Source organism: Marmota flaviventris, chromosome 17 (assembly GCF_047511675.1).
Source record: "Marmota flaviventris isolate mMarFla1 chromosome 17, mMarFla1.hap1, whole genome shotgun sequence".
Lineage (NCBI taxonomy): Eukaryota > Metazoa > Chordata > Mammalia > Rodentia > Sciuridae > Marmota > Marmota flaviventris.
In genome coordinates, this window is record NC_092514.1 from 13,387,792 (window position 1) to 13,397,512 (window position 9,721).

The following is a 9,721-nucleotide window of genomic DNA, read 5'->3' on the forward strand; positions in this document are numbered from 1 at the left end:
CAGCCTCAGATATTTCATTATAGTGAAAAAAAAGTGATTAATACACTGGGCTAAAACCAAGGTGTCAGTGGGATTGCATCCTTTCCTTGACTTTTTCCTCCTCCCCCTCCCTCTCCCCCTCCCCCTCCCCCTCCCCCTCTCCCCCTCCTCCTTTTTCCAGTGCTGAGGATCAATCTTAGGGTCTTATGCATGATAGGCAAGTGCTCTAGTAGTAAGCGCATCCTCAGACCTCTTTTCCAGATTTTAGAGGGTGCCTGCATACCTGGACTTGTCGCCATTGCCTCAATCTTCAAATTTATCTATCCTGTCACTTGAACATAGCTCCTATATCACATCTCCTCCTCTGACTCTTTTTCCCTCTTTTCAGGACACTTATTATTACTTGGGAACAACACGGAAAATCAGGCTACTTTTTTAATTTTAAGATTCGTTCCCAGCCGCTGCACGCACGCGCGCACCCGCACTGCGCCCAGCATGATGGTTGTGGTTCTGATCAGTGGCAGGAAAGACAGCTGTTACAATATGATGCAGTGCATTGCTGCTGGGCATCAGGTTGTTGCTTTAGCAAATCTAAGACCAGATGGAAACCAAGTGGGATCTGATGAACTGGATAGCTACATGTATCAGTCAGTGGGTCATCATGCCACTGACTTGTATGCAGAAGCAATGGTTCTTCCCTTCTACTGCAGAACCATCAGAGGAAGGAGCTTGGATATAGGACGAATGTACACCAAATTTGAAGGTGATGAAGTTGAAGGTCTCTATGAACTTCTGAAACTTGTTAAGGGCGTTACTAGAGTGACCTGGCTTGCTGAATATGGTGCTCTGTATCTCCAAGATTTTCAAATGCATATGGAAGTGTGCAAGCCAGGCGATTGTTTACAGGAGTCCAAATGAGCTGTGCCCTCACAGCAAGTTTGATAAACACACATTTCCTCCTTTTATCAGTTAGAGTGCAGAATGTGAAGTATGAGTTCCAGTTTTATTCATTCCTCTTAACCTTTTCCTTAATTAATTAAAAAGACATACCAACTGGATACTGTTCCGTCCCTGTTTTTTTTTTTTTTAATTTTTTTTAAGTTGTTGATAGACCTTTATTTTATTTATTTATATGGGGTGCTGAGAATCGAACCCAGTGCCTCACACATGCCAGGTAAGTGTGCCACCGCTAAGCCACAGCCACAGCTGTCCCTGTTTTTTGTTCTGCTTACTGGTAGTTGACTGCTTAGCCCAATACTTACCTAGGCAAGGTTTGGAAAACCTTTAACAATATTTAACTTAAAGGAGAGTCATCCCAAGGAATGTCACGTGAGCGCTAATTAACAGTAATGACTGCTAATCACTTTGCTTTTTATTTTCCTTTAGGAGCACTGCTATTATCCAGTGTAATTAAGTGAAATGCTCTTATATTAATGAACAATGTTGCATCCTTTTAGCAACTATTGCTCACAGTCAAGCTTTGCATAAATTATTTAACTAAAATTGATTTTAATATGTAACAGTGAGAGGAAAATCAAATTATTTCATGTGGCTAATTTAAAAATAATATCCTGACAGGAGGATCGTGAATTCAAAACCAGCCTCAGCAAATGTTGAGGAGCTAAGCAACTCAGTGAGACCCTGTCTCTAAATAAAATACAAAATAGGGCTGGGAATGTGGCTCAGTGATCAAGTGCCCCTGAGTTCAATCCCCCCAAATCCAGTACCCAAATATAAATTAATAATAATAATAATGTCCTGAATTGCTGAATCTCTAGAGAAATGTATATATTAGCCAGTGATATATATATATGTGAATGGATTAAGTGGTATATATACACAGTGAAGTTTTACTCAGCCATAAACAATCAGCATTTCCCTGATTGTTAGAGATATTGAATATTTTTTTCATATATTTATTGGCATTTGTGTTTCTTCTTTTTTTTTTTTAAATATTTTTTAGTTGTTGATGGACATTTATTTTATTTATTTGTATGTGGTGCTGAGAATCAAACCCAGGGCCTCACACATGCTAGGCAAGTGTTCTACCGCTGAGAACCAACCCCAGCCCCTCTTGAGTGTATCTCATAGGTGTATATATTGCACTTATATGTGCAACATCACTACTGTCAAGTTTAGAAACTTTTCCTCATTTCAAAAGGGAGCCCTTTACTCTGTCTGTAACCAACCTGTTTCCCCACCCTCATTCATCCCAAGGCAACCACTAATCTACTCTTTTCTCTCTACAGACATGTCTGTTCTGGACATTTTATATGAATTAAATCATATAGTATGTGGTCTTTTGTGACTTGCTTTTGACACTTAGCATAATATTTTCTGGATTCATCCATGTAAAAGCATATATCAGAATTTCTTTCCTACTTTTACTAGAATAATATTTCATTGTATGAATACATTCCATTTTGTTTACCCATTCATCACTTGAGAGACATTGAGGTTGTTTCCAGCTTCTGGCTATTATAAATAATGCAGCCGTGAACATTCATGGATGGATTTCTGTGTGAACTTAGTAAGGTTTTCATTTATCTTTAGTAGACACCTAAGAGTCTACGACCATAGGGGAAATGTATCAAGTATTTCACCTTTAATTGTTTTTTTTCTTGCTCTTATAGTTCTACTCACAGTATCTGTTTCTTGAATCAATTATAGTGTGTGTGTTTCTAGGAATTTGTCCATTTTATCTGTTATCTTATTTATTAACATAAATTTGTTTCAGCCATTCTTTCTTTTTTTTTTTGAAAGAGAGAGAATTTTTTAATATATATATATATTTTTTTTAGTTTTCGGCGGACACAACATCTTTGTTTGTATGTGGTGCTGAGGATCAAACCCGGGCCGCACCCATGCCAGATGAGCGCGCTACCGCTTGAGCCACATCCCCAGCCCCATCATTATTTCTTTAAAATTTTTTTTAATCTCTTTTCTCTCTTCTTATACTCCCACAGAACACATTGGTGTGCTTAATGGTACACCACATTTCTCTGAGGCTCTATTCCTTTTTCTTCATTGTTTCTTTTTTTCTGACTTCATACTTTCAAGCCGTCAAGCTATAGTTAAGTACACTAATTCTTCCACCAGTTCAACTGTACTATTTCTTTCTTTCTTTTTTTTGGACCAGGGATTGAACTCAGGGGTACTCAACCACTGAGCCACATCCCCAGTCCTATTTTGTATTTTATTTAGAGACAGGGTCTCACTGAGTTGCTTAGCACCTCGCTGTTGCTGAGGCTGGCTTTGAACTCATGAACCTCTTGCCTCAGACTCCCAAGCATCTGGGATTACAGGCATGTGCCACTGCACCCAGTTCAACTGTACTATTGAACCCCATTAATGAGTTTTTCATCTCAGCTATAATAGTTTTTAAGTCCAGAATTTCCACTTGGTTCTTTCTAATGATTTATCTCTCTTTGATAAATTACCTTTATTTGATGTAAAACAACAACTATGATTTAAAGAAAATAAGAAATAGTTTACTCTGAGCCAAATGTGAATGGCTGAGGCCTGGGGACACAGATTTAAGTTACTTTGAATAAGGTACTCTAAAGTGGAAGAAGTTACATGAACTATTTTTTTCAGTGCTGGGGATCAAACCCAGGATTTTGCACATGCCAGGCAAGTACTCCACCACTGAGCTACACCCCTAGACCTCACATGAACTTCCAAAGCACTGAACAAAGAAAGAAATCAATACATCCAACAAATATATTGGTGTGAGTATTATGTAGGTGGGCTACAGCCAAGTGGGAAAATCTATAGGTTTCAAATGCTGTAGCATCCTTAGCTTTAGGGTTGGTGGAAGGTAGAGATCTGTTCAGCTTAACAATATATTATGAGTTGTTTACAAAAGTAAGTAGACTTTTTTCTAAAGAGCCTAAGACACTTAAAGATAACTTTGACTCTAGACCTACAGCTCCCATGTTTCTACCATCAGAATGTTCTACCCAACTGAGATCAGGCAGTGGGGTCTTTAATATAAATGTGGGTTCTTGATAGAACTTCAACTTCATACTTTATTAATAGTCTTTATGTAATGAACCATTGATTCTACACTTTCATTTACACCATTAATAATGGCTTTCTTTAATTCTTGCAACATTTATTTATTTTTTTTAAAATTTTTAAATGTTGATGGACTTTTTTTTAATATTTATTTTTTTGGTGTAGATGGACACAACACAATGCCTTTTATTTTTATGTGGTGCTGAGGATTGAACCTGGGTCCGAGTGGTAGGTGAGCGCTCTACCACTGAGCCACAACCCCAGCCCTGATGGACTTTTTAAAAAAAAATATTTATATATGTGGTATGAGAATCACATGCCAGGCAAGCACTCTACCACTGAGCCACAACCCCAGCCCTAAGCATATTTATAATACTTTTGAAATTCTTACCTTGAAATTTGACATATGGTCCTCTGAGACAATTTCTGGTTGCTCCGTTTTCTTCTGTGTTTGGGTTATTCTTTCCTGCATAAATGCAATTTTTTTTTTTTTTGGAAAGTAGACATGTGTAAAATGTATTGTAGTAACCCTGGGTACTGGTCACCTACCCACTCGGAGGACTTACTATTGTTGGTCTTTTCTTTTTCTTTTTTTTAAAACTTATTTAGTGAATGGATGGATTATTTTAGGGAAGTCTATTCCCCATCACCCCCTTGCAGTGTGAAGCCACTGATGCTGATTCTTGGGATGGGAGTGGGAGACTTCCTTGCGTCTATAGTTGCCTTGGGAGTGGTTTTGGAAGATTGCTCTCTGGCTCTCTTTCCCTGAGCAGTTATAGAAATGGAGCTCAACCAATTGCTGGCTGATTGCTCTGTTGTTTTCAACAATGGACTGTGGCATAAATTGTTCCACTCACTGATCAAGTCAAATTTAAAGGGAAAACTCTTTTTTTTTAATATTTATTTTTTAGAAGTAGTTGGACACAATACCTTTATTTTGTTTATTTATTTTTATCTAGATGAGCGCTCTACCGCTGAGCCACAATCCCAGCCCCTAAAGGGATAACTCTTATGTTAAGCACTTGAGGTTTGTTCTGCACAGGAGTGATCCTCTTAGATGTCTCTTCCAGCTATGTAGCAGTCCTACAATTTATCTATATCTCCAATAAATCTGTCAATCTCTTCCCAACTGACTTTCACCACAACCTTCACTGTTTTTGAGATTATATTTGAATCTCTCTCCATTGCAAATGAAGGTAGATCCTTTGGAGAAAGATTTGGACCTCTGTCTTCTATAGATAGCTTGCCTCTTTCCATGGGCAAAATCCCTGATTCCCAGCTGTCCTGGGGGCAGAGACAATGGGTGTTTCTGACTGAGTGACACTTCCACTTTAGTGGTTTAGTGCTGGGTGAAGGGGAACACAGCCCTGGGTCTCCTCACCTCTGCCTGCATGGAAGCACAGCTCCAGGAGCCAAGGCAAGGTCAGTCAGGCCCAGTACTCTCAGTGGTGCTGTGCCTAAGGTAGAGCCTTGCTCTCACCAGTGGGGACTGGGTGGAGGAAAGGAGGCCCTACCTACTGCACTCAGCCACAACTTAGCCTCAGAAACTGGTAGTTGAAGACAAGATGAGAAATTCAGAATTTCTGCTTTCCTGAGAAGACAGCCCTCTGACTGGGAGGTGGGGGAAAGAGAGTCAGTCCTGTGTTCTTGGTTGTGCCAACCTGGGGTTCAAGGGCTTAGGAAAGTATTAAAGATCTTCTCTGTCCACGTGTCTGTGTGACCTTCACACACCCTTGATGGGTCACCTAAAGAATGCTGACTTCTTGGTGGGTTTGGTTCACTTATGAGAACTCAGAATCATTCACTCAAGACTATCACTCTCTAGGGATCTGGCCAGTCCTTGAGGGAATAAAATGTCCTTGAGGGGATCTAGGTCTTGCAGGCTGTTAGAATAGATCTTTGTCCTAACTTGTATTTAAGGAAACCCACCAGGAATAAGACTTTGGACTCTCCTCCATGAACAGGATGCTCTGCCTGGGACTTCCCTGTCGGGACCCTGAAAAGCTGCCCTGGGACTCCCCAGCTCCCTGACTTCAGGTGCTGGTGATTTCTCTGGTAAGATGATGTATTTTCTTCTCTTTCTCTCCCACCTTTCACTTTTGCTTTTGCTTTCATGTGACTACTAAAACAAACACTTTCTTATATAAAGAGAGTCTCTCTATTGTCTATCAGAAACGACCTGCCAAATTCAGCAGCTGCACTCATATGTCACATCTTAATGTTACTGGGGTCAAATTTCTGTCTCTCTGAGCTGCAAAGAGGGAGTGTTACTGAGTCCTGGGGCAAAAGCCCTGGCTCTGGGGGTCCCAACAGATCAGCCCCAATCACCTATTTCAATATACCAAGCAAAGAAATGAGCACTGCAGGAGGGTAAGAAAGGAGCTTTAATTAACGTGGTCATCATACTGGGAAGAACAGACATAGGGGTACAGTGACCAAAGATCCTTCTTCAAGGGGCTGACAGAAATTTTGAAGTTTTGTAGAAAAAAAGACAAGATTGCATGGATGGGGAGTTTGCAAAGCTGGCAGAGTAGGACATCTGGTTAAGCCATGGTCTTGTTGGTCATTATGTCAGGGCTGGTTCTGTGGAGCTCTGGGAAGGTCATCATTTCATAAGGAGGCAATTTGGTTCCCACGTGAGATGGTTGCTCCTGCTTACAGGGTCAACTTCAGTCCCATCAGGAGGTGATTGCACCTTGTTAGAGCCGGTCATCTTGTCAGGGGATGTTCTGTAAGACTCACTGTTGACACTGGACATGGGAATATTGACTTAGTGACTGTAGAAATGAAAACAGGTGAATGATCACACGGGCAAGGCTTTTATTATGGCTTCTGTTTGTGAAGGGAGTCAGAGCATGGACCATTCTGGCTCCCAGAATAAAGAGAGAGAGTTCCTTTTATTTATGTGAAAGGGCTTTCTGCAAGGGAGCTAAGCTTGTCCGCCGAAAACTAAAAAATAAAATATTTAAAAAAAAAAAAGAATGCTAATTGGCTTTAGGTAGCTTTCAAAGGTGTGTTTTCTTTTCTGTGAGGGCCTTTTAACTCTGAGGAAAGCAAGGGTTATCCAGGAGCCAAATGTTAGTTTTTCATATTGATGCCACATCCTGTATAAATATTTATCTCTGCCTTCTGACAACAATGAACTGCTGTAGCTGTTAAGATCACACATGGAAGAGAACAAAAATCATGCTAAATAGCCAGTTAAGGGCCCTGGGAATGTGTCCTTTTGATGGCTCCTTAACAGTTTTTATCCTTTATGTTGTTTGTCCTTGGGGAGTCATGGCAAGAACATCTTGGCCCCAGTGATGCACAGGGCTCTGAAGCTGATATGGTTGTTTGTGGGGAATGGGTAAGGCACATACCAAGCTTTCAATAACTAACAAGCTACAAGTTAATGAAGGAGAGCAAAGAGAGAACTTACACTATCTTTTTTTTTATATGTTGATGGACCTTTATATTATTCATTTATTTTATATGTGGTGCTGAGAATTGAGCCCAGTGCCTCACACATGCTAGGCAAGTGCTCTACCACTGAGCGCAGCCCCAGCCCTACACTCTCTTTTAATGGCTGTTAGGCCGTGAGTTAAGGTCCAGGAGTGCATTTGTCCCTACGGTGGTCTCTGTCTTACTGTTTTTTGAGTGTAGTTTCAGTTCCTTTTCACAAAGATGCTTACCAGTTGGACCTGTGGTTTCTACAATCCAGTGCAACTGCAGAAGAAAGTAGCTCACGAGAAAAAACACTGACGAGGCAAATGGAATCAGAAAGGGACAAAATGGAGTTGGTTAGGTCAGTGGCTAGGTCCTATTCTGGAGGAGGACACGTTTTGGATTAAATATTGCAAATTCTCATTTTTCTTACTGTATTTAATGGATTTTCTTGAATAAATATTTCTTCATTTGCTGCATGCCTTTAGGATCATGTTCAGAGACTAATTTCTTCACAAAATCATTTTCACCAGTTTCCCTTGGGAGCAGATCCCCAGAGCTATTCAGATGGTCACATCTGAAGTAGAACACAGGGCAGAAGAATCTTAGATGCATTCCTGTGTGTGAAAGGGAGTTGAACACAAAATGTTGTATTCAAGATTTTAAATCTGGATGGCATACTAAAAAAAGCAAAACCATAGGGATTAAAAAACCCAATAAGTAGGTACCAGGAATTGGGAGTAGGAAGAGGGGTTGACTATGAAGGGGCATCAGGAGGGAATTCTGGGGTTGCTGAAACTTTTCTGCATGGCACTTCAGTGTGAGGAGAGGACTCTATAATTTTGCTATGGACTGAAATGTGTCCCCCACAATTCATATGTTGAAGCCCCATCTTCTAATGTGAGTGTATTTGGAGATAGGCTCTATAAGGTAATTGACATTAAATGAGGTTATGAGGGGGGAACCCTAATCCTATAGGACTACTGTTCTCGTAAGAAGAGGAAGAATCACCAAAATGCTCTCTCCATGTGTACTGAACACATGGGAACTGAGAGAAGGCAACTGGCTATCCCTAAACGAGGATGAGGGGGGCTGGGGTTGTAGCTCAGTGGTAGAGCACTTGCCTAGCACGTGCAAGGCCCTGGGTTCGATCCTCAGCACCACATAATAATAAATAAATAAAACAAAGGTATTATATCCAACTACAAGTATAAAAAATAAAAACAAAACAAAACAAAAAAATGAGGACGAGGATCCTCTCCAGAAACCAACCCTGATGGCATATTGATCTTGGACTTCTGGACCCTGGGATTGTGACAAAATAAATTTCTGTTGTTTAACCTACCCAGTGTGTGTGTGGAATTGTACTATAACACCTGAGCAGACCAATACACATTTATCAAATCCCACAGAACTGTGCATGACAAAGAGCAAACTTCATGAATGCAAATTTTAAAGCACTGGTCAGGCTGTGGGGCAATGCAAAATATAATTTAGATGGTGACAAACAAACATATCTATATTTCAAATGAATCACATAATCAAGGTGAAAGGAATGAATACGTAACTGACCTAATTAAATCAGAAAACAAAGAATTGCTAATGTTTGCAAAAAGAACTATATAAAAGCAGTACTCTGTTGATAAATTTGTTTCTCACAGGGTCATAGGTCAGGAATTTCAAAACTGTTTTAGATGTGTCCCAGAGTTGAGCAAATTGATTGTAGAGAGTCAGAGCCAGACTTGTCATTGATATAGAGGGAAGCTACAAGTAAGGAAAGAGGGAAGACTAGAAAACAGTTATACATCCAGATGTGTGTGTGTGTGTGTGTGTGTGTGTGTGTGTACATACACAGGGAGTAAATACAGATATATTCCTTATCACTGACAGGCATTTGCTTCAGCAGTGAGGAGTACACCTGGTACCCAGACCCTTCGTTCTAGGATCTAAATCAGGTAAAATACAAACTGATCTTGGAGCATCTTGTGGTGCCCAAAGTAAGGAAGTGCTAAAAAATAAAATAAAATAAAAACTATACGTTTAAAGACTAGAACTCAAACTGAAAGAGTTCGGAACGATTAGAGAGCAATGAAACAATGATAGAATTGGTTTATAACCCAAACCATAAAATAAATGCCCTTAAGTCTATGGTGATATAACAAAACAACTTAATGTAGTTATAACTCTCCCTTTCAGAAGAATTCCAATTAATAAATAAAGAAGGAATAAAGAAAATAGAAATACCACTGTTATGGTTTGGATATTGTTAAACCACGATACAAAGAAAAGACCACCG

At 39.9% G+C, this 9,721-nt stretch overlaps 1 pseudogene; it reads left to right on the forward strand.

Annotated features, from left to right (window-relative positions):
• Positions 1-474: 474 nt before the first annotated feature.
• LOC114082172 (diphthine--ammonia ligase-like) lies at positions 475-973 on the forward strand (annotated as a pseudogene).
• The last annotated feature ends 8,748 nt before the right edge of the window (positions 974-9,721 follow it).